Below are 14,023 nucleotides of genomic sequence, written 5' to 3' on the forward strand. Positions count from 1 at the left end.
ATAACTGCTTGTCTCAGTTCCCTAATTTAGAGACCACGTGCGTGCCCCAGGGTTGTCAGCAGCTCAGTTTCTTGTAGCTTGAAACACATTTCCATAGAAACATGCTATAAATGGTGGTTGGGCTGGTTCCTAGGTTAGCCCACAGAGAGCCCCAGTGTCACCTACGAAGTTGCTGAAATAATGTATTAGTAAAATTGAGAGCGCAAATGCAGCAGTTCAGAGCTAGCACCCAGGACTCTGGAGGTTAAATGGTGTGGGTTTATTTGTGTCACACTGTTTCTTGGGCAGAAGTGTCTTTTAGAGCCCTCCTCCTGCCCACAGTCGTAACCCCTCCTCTCCCAGTTTACATTCCTTCTTCCTTCCTCATCAAGGCAGGGGGCAGGACCTACCTGTGCCTGGGACCTGTGCTGGGGTATTTTTATGATGAGGATATTCTGTCCAAAGGCCTTTACATCATCAATATCATCATTACCATTATCATCATTATCATCATCATTATTTAAACCATCTTGATCAACTTAACAGAATAAACATTACACTTTGGCAATTTGCGCTGTTTGGAATTTTCTGATTGCTAAATGTTCCTATGGAGTTTTAACATAGTTAAAAAGTCCCCCTCTACTATTTTTTGTTCTGATTCTGTCACTTAACATGAGTTCATCAAATGGTTTCATCAGATTGTTTCCTTGTCTCAATCCTTTTGTATTTCATTCTGTCGCCATACCATCCTGTATTCTGAATGGAGTTCCATTTGAGGGGAGTCTAAATACAGTCTCCTATGAGCCTCTTTTATAAAAACTCCTTTGAGGTGGTAGTTTGAGTTGTTTTCATGGGATCTGGTCTCCTGACTGTAATAACCTGATCAAGTCTTCATCTCTTGCAACACAATGTGGAATCACATTCTAGAAGGATCTGAGCAGATTACAGCAGCACCTCAGTGTATCTGCAGCTGTTTCCTGATGACCTGCCAACAGCAGCTTTCTTGTTTAATTTATTTACTTATTTTCACCTTGACTCGGGTCATAATGGGTCCTTAATGGTGTTCTGATTTGCATATCTCAAATTGCTGCTGAGACCCGGCATTTTTCCTCCTGATGATTTACTGTTTGTCTTTCCATATGTGTCAAACTGTGCTCATCTGTGACTGCGGAGCCTCCCCCGCTTACCATTTATCTCCTCGGAACCACTTTCCTGTTGGGAAATGCAAAGTCCTGCCTTCCTCCCCGCCTCCTGGATGGGGCCCCGCCCCTCGACCTGAACTAACTCCTCTCCAGTCTGGGTGGGGGTGGGAGATACCAACGAAGGGGGCGCTGTGCCTGTGATGGAAGCAGAGGGGAGGTAGGTGCCAGGCAGGGGCTTGCCTGCTGATTCTGAAATAGGTTCATTAAAGTGACCTCCTTGGAGGGAGGCTGTGCTGGGAGAATCTGGGAGGAGCCAAAGGCAGATAAGGGCTGCAGAGGGCACCTGAGTGCATCTGGTTTAAGGGTCACCCACTGAAAGGCTGGTAGGGAGTAGGGGGATCTCAATAACAGAGGCTAGCTGGGTGCAAGAGAACAGCACAGGCTAGATGATAAATGATAGTGACCCGTGGCCTAGGAAGGGGTGGAATCTGTGGAAAATTGGAACGTGTACCTCCCATCACAGTGCCTGGCACAGCTACATGACTCCATCCCGGAGAAGGAGGGCCCAATGTAAGCAATGTTCCTTTTTTGTTTTTTCTTTTTTTAATGATAAACCAGAAGTCCCGATTTTTAACTTAAATCTCCTGATTTAAATAAATGTTTGGAAAGACATTTAATTCAATAAAAATAAAATACCTTATATAGGTCAAATGAAGTGTATCTGGGAATGAGCCTGGCTTGTGAGCCTCCAACCTGTGACCCCTCATTACTTGACGGTTTTTCTGGGAAAACAGGCCCAGGGAGGCATCCTCATATAGCAGAGATCAGGACTCAGAAAGCCCGGCTGTCAAGTACCATCTGTCTGACCTTGGAAGAGCTGTTTAACCTTATCTATAAAAAAGAGGATAATCGCTTCCTTGGGGTGCTGGGTGGACCCGTTGGGATCGCATCATGCCTAGCATTTAGTAGATGCTCAGTTAATGTGTTGATAGGTCCTGCGTGGGGTAATCTGGAAAATTAAGGGAAGAGTTAGGCCCAGAACGTTGCTCTCCTGACTCCTTGTTCAGAGCTTGTTTCATATCACATTGGCCTGCTTTCATGGGAATTTTTAGAGATGTCTGGACACAGGGGTCCTTCTGACCTCTGGGAAAATACAAGTCACTTTATGAGAGCTTGCCTGACAGTTACTGAGCTCATGTAATGGAGACTTAGCTCTGTGGGCTTTGCCTTGCAGTCCCCAGAGCCCAGGAGATCCACTCTCAGTAGCAGTAGTAGTAATAATAATAATAATAATAATAATACCATACAGGGAATTCCCTGGCAGTCCAGTGGTTAGGGCCCAATATTTTCACTGCCAGGGCCTGAGTTCGATTCCTGGTTGGGGAACTAAGATCTTGCAAGCTGTGTGGCAAAAAATAATAATAATAATACCATATACCATTGACCCTAAGAAGCCAATGATTATAAAACAACCATTATTTTAGGCAAACTATGAAAAAGAAAATGCTGCTAGTTAAACCATGATGTGCTATCAATTGTAAGATGCATCTTGATTTCAGAGATATTAAAATGGGGGAAGTGTGCATAGAATGGAAGAAACAGAATGGTAATAAAGTAGTGATAGTAACAGTTACATTTTATTGCTTACCTCAACTTTTCACGTGTAGAACGTGTAAGGGACGGAGGCAAGAAAAACCGAGAATGCCATGGGAGTTAGGAGAGAGCGTGGCTGTTTTGATCCTTTGGGGCAGAGACTGAGACAGTTGGAAGTGCCTGGGATTGACAGGAAGTTCTCTGAGAACTTCCCAGGTAGCTCAGTGGATAAAGAATCCACCTGCAGTGCACCAGACTCAGGCAGATGTGGGTTCGATCCCTGGGTCAGGAAGATCCCCTGAAGGAGGGCACGGCAACCCACTCCAGTAGTCTTGCATGGAGAATCCCATGGACAGAGGAGCCTGGCTGGCTGCAGTTCATGGGGTCACAAAAAGCCAGACACGACTGAAGCAACTGAGCATGAGCACGCACGTGGAGGAGGAAGGGAGTGAAGTGGCTCTTGGCTAAGGAAGAAGCTAAGCAGGGAAGGATGTGTTGCAGCTGGAACTAGCTTCAGCCAGATGCCACAGGGAGCCCTGCAGTTGGCATTGCTCCAGCACAGATATGATCCCACCTTGAGGGAAGGGGGCCCCATCTTTTGGACCCACCCCTCTCTGACACCCCCCCACCCCCAGTCAATCATTGCCTGCAGTGCTCTCTCCCAGGAAGGGTTCCCTTTGAGAAGGGAGCAACTGTGAGCCCTTAGCAGCCAACACTCAACAGTAGCTGGGGAATGGCGTACCAGCCTGATGAAAGGGGATGGGGTGGGGGGGACTCCAGTGGTCTTCACTGCAGTGGCCGTCCTCTGCTTGAAGGAGTCAAGGAAGGCTTCCTGGAAGAACTACCGTTAAGCTCAAGAGCAGGGTAACATTTACCTGTGAATGCAAGGAGGAGGAGCATATGGGAGAAAGCAGCCGTCTTGGGGAACTTCAGGTTGTTTGACTGGGTTGAGCCAGGGGCTGGGAAGTAGGGCAGAGCCAGATCGTTCCAGAACCGCAAGTGCCTGGCTAACAGCTTTTTGCAGCAGGTCATGGGAGCTTTTTTTTTTTTTTGACCGCACCATGTGGCATATGGAATCCTTCCCCCGCCCCCCCCCCCCGCCCCCCACCCCGACCAGGGAGTGAACTCGTGTCGCCTACATTACCAGGAAGATTCTTAACCACTGGACCATCAGGGAAATCTGGTGGGAGCTATTGAAAAGGGATGTGATCACTCTGATGGCAGTACGGGTGATAATGTCCTAGACTAGATCAGTTAGGAGAGGAGAAGAAATGGTAGCCAACACTTAGGAAAGACTCACGTATACCATTGTTTTAAGCTCTTATCATCCCCATTTTGTACATGAAAAAACCAAGGGGTTAAGTAAGTTGCTCAAGGTCATCAAGCTAGTGTGAAGCCAAGAACTGGACTCAGGTCTCAGCCTGTGCCCCCAACCTGTACATTCTCATGACTATGAATTTTGGCTTCTAGTCCAAGATGCATCATTTGTATCTGTTTTCATTTAAAAATAAGGCTTTAGGAAACTGCCCAGTGCGTACACTGGATCTCAGGGGTCCTCTTCCTCCTGACCCACAGCCATAAGGTAGGGAAGCTGAGTTCCAGAGAACAGCCCATGAAGGAGTCCGTTCTGGGGCTGGTTTTGCAGGGGGCGTTGGACTGTGCTGAAACGAGGTCTTTGGGAAGCTGGCAGCTCTGGTTCTGTGAAAAAAGGGCGTTTCTGTTTGTAGCCCTGGCGGCCCACCCTCCCTGGAGGCCACACCTGTTTTGTCCTTCTCCCTATCCCCAGCCAGACGTCTGTCCCAGAGTGACAGCAGCAACTGGGGACATCTGCAGAAGCTCCCTCTCGGGCCTGACAAAGGCGCTGAGAGCCTGGCCCAGGCCTGCGAGAGAGGGAGGTGGAGGTGGGGGTCGGTGGGTGGCCCACAGCGTGAGGACAGGCTGCTGGGGCAGGGCCACGCCTGCGGAACAGGTGAGGTCAGTGTGAACGCAGGCGGAGGGCCCCCTGGGTTTTCAAGGGCAGAAGAGAAGGCAGTGCAGGGACTTGTCAGCACACAGTGCCTTAACTTCACAACTGGGGTCTCGAGCCCTCTGCTCCTTCAGAAAGGACTTGGCCAAAAAAGGGTGTGAGGAGAAGGCACAGGCGTCAAAGGAGTGTCCCTACTGGGGACGGGTGGGCATGCAGTGGAGAAGCTTGGAGGGAAGGATCCAAAGTGCAGGAGCTGGGCAGAAGCCTTGGAGAGACACCTGGAAGGGACACTGAGTCAGTGCTGCAAAGAGTGTCTCTGGGCAGAGCCCAGCAGAGAGCGTCACCCCAGGCTGATGGGGTGGAGCTGGGGGCTTTTCAGATCAAACAGAATCTTGGCGAGGTTCTTGAAAGGGAAAAGCTAATTTTGGGAGAAGAGGATCTAGGATAAAATAGTGAAAAAAAAATTGTAACCTCATATAAGTACATGGTATACAGCTATAAAACCATTTTTGTCTTTGTGATTCTCTAAATCCCTAGAAGGCATTCTTTTCTGGTTTGTGTCGCAAATACTGTACAGTGCATCTCATAGGGACCCAGAACTCAAGACTCAGAGAAGCTAAGTGTCAACTTCCCTAAGATCGCACAGTGGATTGGCTTTAGTTAGGCAGGATCCAGACTCAGTCCTCGTTCCCTGTTCTTTCTACATATAGCCTTGTCTTTCTTCTGTTGTAACTGTAGGTCATGAGGTCCCAGAGGTAGGTAGTCCCTTTATTCTGAAAAGGGAAGTGACAACAGGACACAAGGCACGTTAGGGACATACGGTGGACTTGAGATTTCCTCAAAGGTATTTGTGCTTTCAACTCCCCACATTCCTGCAAAGGTTGGTTATTCACTTAAACACACTATGTGTGCTGGCCTGGATGGAAAGTCATGATAGAGAAAGGACAATTGAAAAAGGACTGTAAAGCAGGCATGGGGTTTAGGCTGAAGAAAACTGTTGTAAATGAATGATGGAAACAAGGTTAATGGAGGCAGGAGGACGGGTGGTGAGAACCTGGCTTCCATGGAAGCTTCTTTTTATCTTTTAGTAACAGCTTTATTGGGATAGAATTCATATACCACAGTATTCCCCCATGCAAGTTTCTTCATGGTCTCAGGTTGCCCCAGAAGAGGATGTGAATGATGACCACTCAGGGCAGTGATGGGTAACTCGACACAGAGTCCAGAGAGCCCATGCTGTTCCTGGAAGCCTCTTGAATGCCATATTCTACAGTCACTGGGCCCCAGGGTGCTTTGCTTCCTGGAGTGTTTCTCGGCAGATACACTCCCGGGGACCTGGAGCTCTGTGCTCTTTGCTGTAGTTTGTAGCTTGCTGGTGAAGAAAAGCCTGCTCTCTGGGTAAGGTCCCTGGACCATCTCTCTCTCTCTGTTTTTTCTTTTCTTCCGCAATCGGCACCCTTTTTAGTTGCCCCTGTAGGAAGGGTTAGAGCTTCTAGAACCAAAACTTTCACTTCACATGTCAGTGATTCTGCACTGTCATACCTGCAGCAAAACTGACCTCCAGGGCCTTCTTAGAAGAGCTGCAGCTTTCTTTACATGTCCTCATCTGCCAGCCTTTGGGAGGGAGACTTCTCCTGCCAGGCAGGCGCCATCTGGGACAGTCTTGGGCCTGCCTCCCCTCCACGCGCACATGCCCCTTCTCCCTCTCTTCCAGCGAGAGCTACTCCAAGATGAGCAGGGCTGTTCCAGGTCACTGACTCCTGTTTCTTACACATCCTGCCATCGACCCCTCCTCGCTGTGCTGCTTCCTGGACCTAGCCCAGCAGCCCTGCATGGGACAGGGAGGGAGTCCTGGCGGGACAAGGCTGAGGAGTGCCCTTTGGAGTGGCTCCCACTTGTTCCCTGGAGGCTGGGCTCTGGTTCTGTGGTGGCAGGCTCTTTTAGGAATGTGCTCCCCATCTAGGGTTCTGGAGGGGAACATCCCTGGGGTGGTCTGCACTGGCTCTTGAGGGGGCTGGCGCTGGGCTGGCCCAAGCCCACCTCTGGGGACCAGGCCATAGGGGGAGGTCAGGATGGCTGCAGGTTTGCAGAGGAACCTGGCAGCAGTGAGCACCGGAGACCAGGTGGCTTTGCTTTGGTTCCCTCACTTGGATGAGGTGTCAGTGGGAAGGAAAACATGAGACAAATGGAAAAAACAAAAAAGATTTTGCGCAGAACCTCTGCCAGGAGTCCCAGGAGTCCAGCCTCCACTTGGGGGCCTGCGTGCCTGAGCACCTCAATCCCTCAGTGACTCACTGCCTTCCTCCGGGGGAGATGGGAAGAGGAAGAGAGGTGACAAACTATTGGCTTGACTTGTGATCTTGTGTAAGTCACTCGAGCTCTCTGAACCTCAGTGCTCTCATCCATAAACTGAGTGAGATGAAACTTCTCATGCACACAGGGTTGTTAAGTAGGCTGTGTGAGGGGACATGCTTTGAGAATTGCCAGGAACAATACTGTCAGAGCAGATGCTAAATCCGAGAGCCTGGGCTTTTCTTTGTTGGAGGTGGTTTCCCTGGCTCCTCTATTCATTTTTTGGCAATCACAGAATCACGGATTTTAAACTGGAAGGAATTTTAAGAGGTCATCGGGTCCAGTCCCCTGACATAATTATCTTTATTTTGCAGATAAAACTAAGTTGTCATTACTGTGACATATGTGTAAATAAGCCCTTTTCCTCCTGGGTAAGGTGTGAGCTCCAGCTGCACACAGGGGCTCCCACCAGCGAAGGGGTGGAAGAGGACAGGAAGGTCATGCCTCTTAGAAGCAAGTGTGGGGTTTTGAAGGTTTCTAGGCAGAAGGTACCAGTATTGTCTCTGTCATCCACTGGGGGCAGGGTGAGGGCCGAGGTGGTGAAGGGCCTTGCCCTGCAGGCTCAGAAGGGCGGTGAGAATCACATTCTGCTGCCCCTCCCCTTCCCCCTGAGAAAGCAAAGGATGCACCTGCCTCTCAGGACTGGCCACAGGGGAAAAGCGGCTGCTGCCAGGACACAGTATATTCTTCAGTGGCTTTTCCTTCAAAGAAAAATCTCCTTCTGACCCATCTCCTTGGGAAAAACAAAAACAAATGAAAAGAGCCAGGGAAAACAGGCTCCCTCCCCAGGACTTAACTCCTGGCCCTGGAGCCTCACTGTAAGGATACTTGGGGGCCAGCAAGAACCACCTGAGTAGCAGAAATGTTTCCCATCTTCCCCGCCAGTTGAGGAGGCATCACAGGATGGCATCAGGTGATGGTAGGAAAGGTAGGGGAACTACAGGCAGGCAGCCTAAAGCTGCCCAACTCTGGCCTCAGTTGCTAGAATTAAACCGAGGCGCTTTTTACATCTAGGTAATCGAGACATGGGTCTTTTAGGAGCTGGGACCGGTCTCTCAATAACCTTAACACCGCTAGCCAAAAAGGGAAACTGGGGGAGACTGTTAATAAAGTGCCTTGGAGAGGACTGCGCGTGCCCTACCGTATCCAAAACCAGAGTTTTCTTTGTGGAAGAAAGCGACTTGTGTCCTCCCCCAGCATCACACACAGACTTTCCTGGCAGGCCCGATGGGTTTCCAAACATTTCGTCACCGTCTCCTCCTGACCTTGGTGTGAAAGGAACGAGCCGCGTGGCCTGTTGGTTCCAGCAAAGCCATCGGGGGGCACCGTTCCTGGGCTGGGGGAGGGTGGCGACTGACTCTGGAGTGGAGGTGAGGTCTGCTGGAAATCCCCAGCCCGGGCAGCCGCCGGAGGTTTAAAGACGCCTTCCCCTGCCTTATTTGGTCTCAGGAAGTAGGCGGTGCCGGGCCTGCTAGCTGAGAGGCCGACCCGAGACAGTTGTGCTGATGAAGTGGTAGAGCTGGTTCCTGCTCGCCGCCGTGCCGCGCCCGCCGGCCGGCCGCTGGGCGCTCCGCGCTCCCAGCCCGGAGTTGTGCAATCCTTTGTAGCACGCCAGAGAGTGCTCCTCCTTCGCCGTTGCCTCTCGCCCTCTCTCTCTCTCTCTTTTTTTTTTCAAGCTGTGAGCTCAACCGATGAGTCAGAGCAGTGCAATCCTGACACTGCATCGCAGGACTGGGGGTGACACGGAGGGAGGGAGAGCGATCGCGAGGAGGAAACCACGGGCGCGGGGTGCGTCGAGGCTCCTGCGCCGCAAGCAAGGGGTGACAGCCCGCGCGTCCCGCCCGGGCCCCGCCAGCAAACTTCCCAGCCTCGGGAGGCGCGGGCTGGCGGAAACGCTGAGAGTGCCGCGGGGCGGCGGCGGAGGCGCCTGTTTGTTTTTAAAATCGGGAGTGCGTGCAGGCGGCTGGAGCCTGGGAGGCGACCGAAGGCGGCGGCCCGCGGCGGAAAAAGGACAGCCGATGCGGGAGCTCGGGCCGGAGCGGGGTAAGTGGGGCTGCCAGGCCGGCGGCCGAGGCCTGCACGCGGCTCGGCGCAGAGCCCGCCTTGGCGGCGGCCACGGCCAAGGGACCCCGGGCTGCGCGCGAGCAGAGGCGGCTGCTGGGCGCGCGGGCTGCAGGTCTGCAGGCGCGGCCCGGAGCGCGGGCGCCGGGCGGCGGCAACTTCTGCGGCCCGGGCGGCGGGGGAAGCGCGCGCGTGTACATGCGTCTGCCGCCCCGCCGCGCGCCCCACCGCGGCCCGCACCCCCTGGGCCCGCAGAGGCGTGTGCAGCGCAGACCCGCGGTGTTTGTGCAGCTACGCAGTTCGCGCGCGGCCCCCGCCCACCCGGGCGCGGCCCCGGCAGGAAAACCCTCCCAAGCCGCCGGGCACACGGTGGCGGCCGCGGCAGGCTCAGAAATACGGCTGCTCCTCTGCCTGAGCGAAACGTGGTGTCCTACGGGACTCGTTTGCATGACCTAGCCGAGTTCCGGGAGGCGGGGGGCGGGGTGGGGGTGGCTCGCGAGCTGCGGGAACTTGGCGCGAGAGCCTTTCCCCTTGCACCGGAGAGTGGACGTGGAAACTGCGCCCGCGCCCGGAGTTTTGGGAACGGAGGTGGTGGGGAACCGGAGCTAGTGCAGCAGAGGCCTAAGCTGGAGCGTTGCAGGCTGGCGGAGCGGCCTCACCCCGGCCCTGCTGGCGCACCTCGGACCTGTTACCCCGCGGTCGCCCCCGCGCGCCCCGCGCCGCTTGGGCCTGCGGAGCCCTCCCGCTGCCTCACCTGGTGGTGGTGCGTTTGATGGTTCCCGTGCGGAGCTCGGGAGCCCGGGTCTTTTTCTGGACTCTGCGTATGGCCGGCTTGGTGAAGGTGGTCACACCAGTCTTTCATTTAATTCATGCAGGAGGGGTTGCATCTCCAGGGCCCCCCACCCAGGCTTCTGGATTTAAGGACCTGGGGCTTTCAAGCCTCAGCCCCAAGGAAGCCTCAGGAAGCCAGGCCTGGAGAAGGTACCTGCCAGTCTAAGCGGGGCTCGGGGTTGGGGGGTACCCTGGGTATTCCAGCCCAGCCTCCAGAGTGAGCTGCTGGAAGGATGAAAGGGGAAGTTCCTCTCCCCCATTTAAAACTTTGTCGGTCACAAACTTTAGTGGCTACTTCCTGCTTCCACCATCCCACCGGGACCTGGGTGCCAGCCTGTGGAGTCTTGCTCAGGGGACGGTGGGCTGGGCGAGAGCTGGCTGGCCTTGATTGATTATGGAGGCCAGCTAGGCACGTGTGTGCAGGGGATCCCTGTTGGCAGTGGTGACCCGGGCGGGGAAGAGGGGGGAGGGGAGGTCTGGCTTGCTCCAGCAGGGGGAGCCTGCCTGGTGGCCTCCTGGAGGTCTGGCCTCTGCTGGGCCCTGCAGCTCCAGGACTGAGGCTGGAGCCTTGATGAAGGAGGATGAACCGCAGCTCTGCGGAGAAACCTCTCTTTCCTTGTGGGGGCCCCGGCTGAGGCAAGGAAATCATCTGTTTTGCTCCAGAACCTCCCAGTGATGGTGTGCACGTGCCGCTTTTGAGTCAGAGAAATGTACCATTTTCATAGGTGGTTAGAAGGCTTCAGGAGGAAGGGGAAAGGAGAAGCCATCCCTGGTTGGAAATTTATGGATCCTTTTTTTTTTTTTCCTACGGCTCTGGACAGTGAATAATAGGAGTGTAAACATTCAATTACTGTGATAAACCATCTCATCGCATGTCTCTGGCCCAGTCTCCTCTCTAATTGGATTGGCCTCTGGCAGGTTACTCTGGTCTGAGTAGCTCCCAGGGGCCAGAGGGGTGAAGAACCTGGAGGGTTCCTTCTCCTCCCTCTCTACCAGCCACGCAGCTCGCTCTGGGAAGACCTGACTGCTGCCACTGTGGCCTCTCCAAGCATCCCGGAGAACCCACTCTTTTCCTGGCTCTGTCAGCCCCTCACCTCCCACCCTCCCACCCCCCTCAACTGGAAAGAGTGCCCTGGAGTGCTTGTGGGGATAAGAGTTCAGCTTTTAAATGTGGAATTTAAAAATAGCTTGAGTGTTTAGCCCTGTGGGCCACTGCTTTTAATAAATGGAGAAAAATAAAAAGGCAGTATGCAGTTACAGATTTCAGCTGAAGGCCTCCTGTGGTAGGGGAACTCAGAAGGGCTGCCCAGTGGAGCCAAGGCCTTTGGGCCTGCTGAATGGGAGAAGGATTGGGGGAGGGGGGTACACAGAGCAGAATATACTGGAATGGGGAGTGGGATCAGTCCAGGAATCTTGGCTTTGACAACCCCTCTGATGCAGTTGGGTCTCACAGAAGGAGCCCTTGCTCCTGGTGCAATGAGGATGACTACAAGTAGCGGGGAGACTCCGGCTTATCCTTGTAATCCTGTTTCAAAAGCCATTTCTTTGGAGAAGCCTCAGCCTTCTTCTGAATACTCCTTATATAGTCATTTGTGTACCTACTGTAGGGTGGTGGTCAAAACACAGATTGGGAGCTAATTTCTATACCTTCACAGAACTGCAGTGAGGATTTTGCAGGTTAATATCTATACATCAAATGTTGAAAGCTCGTTTCAGCATTACCACAGCTCGCTCTAGTATATGCTCTATGTTGTTCCCATAGTGTCCAACATCTAGTATTTAGCTAAACAAGGGAATGAAAGATCTCCGTCCAAAAACTGTAAACTTAGCATGTGGAGGGCCCAATGAGTCCGGCTGCTGGAATTCATACTGTGCCATTGGTTTCAAAGGAGTTGGTCCATGTGTGATTCGGATATTGGTGAACCCAGTCTTCTGGCACTACCCAATGGCTGGCCTTCTGGAGAGTGTGTCCCAGTAATTCTGACCCCAAAGGGACCTCAGAATGAAAGGGTACTGGAGCCTCCTGCCTGGGAATCTGCTAACCTGGCCATTTCCTTTGGCCATGCCACTTGGCACCCTTCCTGTGTGTGCATGCATTAGTATAGAAGCAGCCTGGGGCCTTCATCCTTCCCGGACCCTCCAGAGGCTCCAGAAAATGCAGCCAGGGGTTGAGTTCCATTGGAAGAGTAGCTTCTGCATGGGATCACCGTGCCTGGATGGGGCTGAACTAAACTTCGAGTTGGGCTGAAGCTGGGTGGAGTGTGCTGAAATCCCCAGTTCTTACTTACGGGATCTGCATTTGCATTCAAAGCAACATTCAGGATACCGTGAGACTGTGAGCTCATTTTATGAATCAGAAGCATTACAGCATAAGTTCGGTGTTGGAAACTGCTCTTTGGAATCCAGATCACCCTCCTTCCACCCCTAACAACACGCACACTTATAGGGCCCTCACAGTCGCATACCTGGGAACAATAACAGTTAGCAGGGCAGTAGCAGTTCAGATTCCAGAGCCATCAGGCAAAACTTGTCCACACCTACTTCCGTCCCCACACTCCGAGCACCACTCCTGGATGGCGTGTGGACAGTAGCTGGACAGTGATTCTGAAGGAAGCCTGGAAGGCACAAGTGAACGAGGCCCCGGCCGACCTGGGTTTGTTCTTCAGCTTCCCTGCTTGCCGTGTGGCTCAGCGTTGATTACCTTCCTGGACCTCAGTTTCCCCACCTATAAAATAGGGAGAATAATAATTCCTCATGGGGTTGCTGTGAAGGTTGAACAAGATCATGCATGCAAAGTGACTGACCTGTAGCAGGTACTCAACAGATGACAGCTAGCATCTCACCACTTCCTCCCGCAGCCAGCTCCTGTGTGCCTTTTGCTCTTTCCAGGGAGGGGGACAGGAAAGGTGTGCTGCTTGTGATAGGAGGGTGCCCAGATTCCAGGCCACTGGGGCTTGTGGAAATAAAACTCCTGTTCGAATTTCCTAAGCCTTGGGCGGAACTGCATGATACACTCCTGCCTAGACCAGCCCAGACCCTGCTGCCTGGGTCCTTTTGCAAGGGGTTGTGTTCCTGCAGCTGATGGTTAAGGGCTCAACTTCCCAGAGATCAGACTGTGCTCTCAGGAACCTACCCGCCCAGGCCTCAGGCTGAAATGCTCACGTGGGTGGGAGGAAGGCTGCTTTCTCAGTCAGGGAAAAAGTCCCCTTGTCTTTGCTTCACCTGAAGCCTCTCAGTGAGACCTCAGTGGAGGTTTGGGGTGGAGCCTGGGGTGGGAGTTGCTCCTAAGAGTGCCTTGGGTCTTTCAGCAATTGAAGTAGCAGAGGCAGAGTGGGAGGGTATGTGTGGGAGGGCCACCAAGGTATTATTATATAAGAAGAAAGTTGCCACGTGTGGGAAGAGAGCTGGGGTTCTGCAGGGGTGAGGGTCGGGGGCTTCCTGAGGGACTGGACTTGCTAGCTGTGGTTTTCGGGACGGGTGGGGAGGACAGGGAGCTGGAGGCTGGAGGCGTCCCTGGCAGTAGTTGTTGATTGTGCTCTTCCTGGAATAGAGCCTGGTACTATGGCCAGGCGGAAGGCGCTCCCTGTACCCTCTGCCTTTCTCTCCAGCCACAGGGAGCTCACGGTGAGAGCTATTTTTTTCTAGGCAATGCTTCTTTCTCCAGGAGTCTCAGGAACGGAAGAGGGGAGCAGCCAGGGCAGGTTTGTCCAGGTCTAAGCTTGGAGAGAGGGAAGTACAGTAAATAGGCTTGCAGCCAGAAGAGGGTTCCCTCTGGAAGGCCACCCATCTCCTCCGGGGAGGTGGGGTCAAGAGAGAAAGGCAAATGGTGAGGGATTTCGATTCCTAGCTTTTTCCAGCACCCGGGTGGACAGAGGCCCTAAGCCAGCCTTCTGTTGCCAGAATTTGCCAGCTGTTTGGAGGGGAAGGCCCTGGACCTCAGAAAGTAGCTTAGAAACAGTCAGAGTAATAACTCAGAGTCCCAAGAGTGCGTGTGGGCTGGCCTCCCTCCGCCTTCCTCCTGCTTTTCCTCCACCTTCTCCTCTTCTTCCCAGCCTGCTGGCAGCTCATGGGGCACACCTGGCTGGCCTCGGATCCTTTT

The 14,023-nt window shown here is 53.2% G+C and overlaps 1 protein-coding gene across 3 annotated transcripts in view; it reads left to right on the top strand.

Annotated features, from left to right (window-relative positions):
* The window catches only part of ELMSAN1 (ELM2 and Myb/SANT domain containing 1), a 68,890-nt gene that overhangs the window by 19,108 nt on the left and 35,759 nt on the right, over window positions 1–14,023 (top strand). Inside the window, exon 1 of one of the 3 annotated variants that reach the window (XM_018053989.1) lies at window positions 8,131–9,075. The exons of the other annotated variants lie outside the window; for them this stretch is intronic. The gene's annotated coding sequence lies outside the window, so the exon portion shown is untranslated. Of the gene's footprint in view, window positions 1–8,130; window positions 9,076–14,023 lie in introns of those variants that run through there. 3 annotated transcript variants of the gene reach the window in all.

The sequence above is a fragment of the Capra hircus genome, chromosome 10, assembly GCF_001704415.2.
Source record: "Capra hircus breed San Clemente chromosome 10, ASM170441v1, whole genome shotgun sequence".
Taxonomy (NCBI): Eukaryota; Metazoa; Chordata; class Mammalia; order Artiodactyla; family Bovidae; genus Capra; species Capra hircus.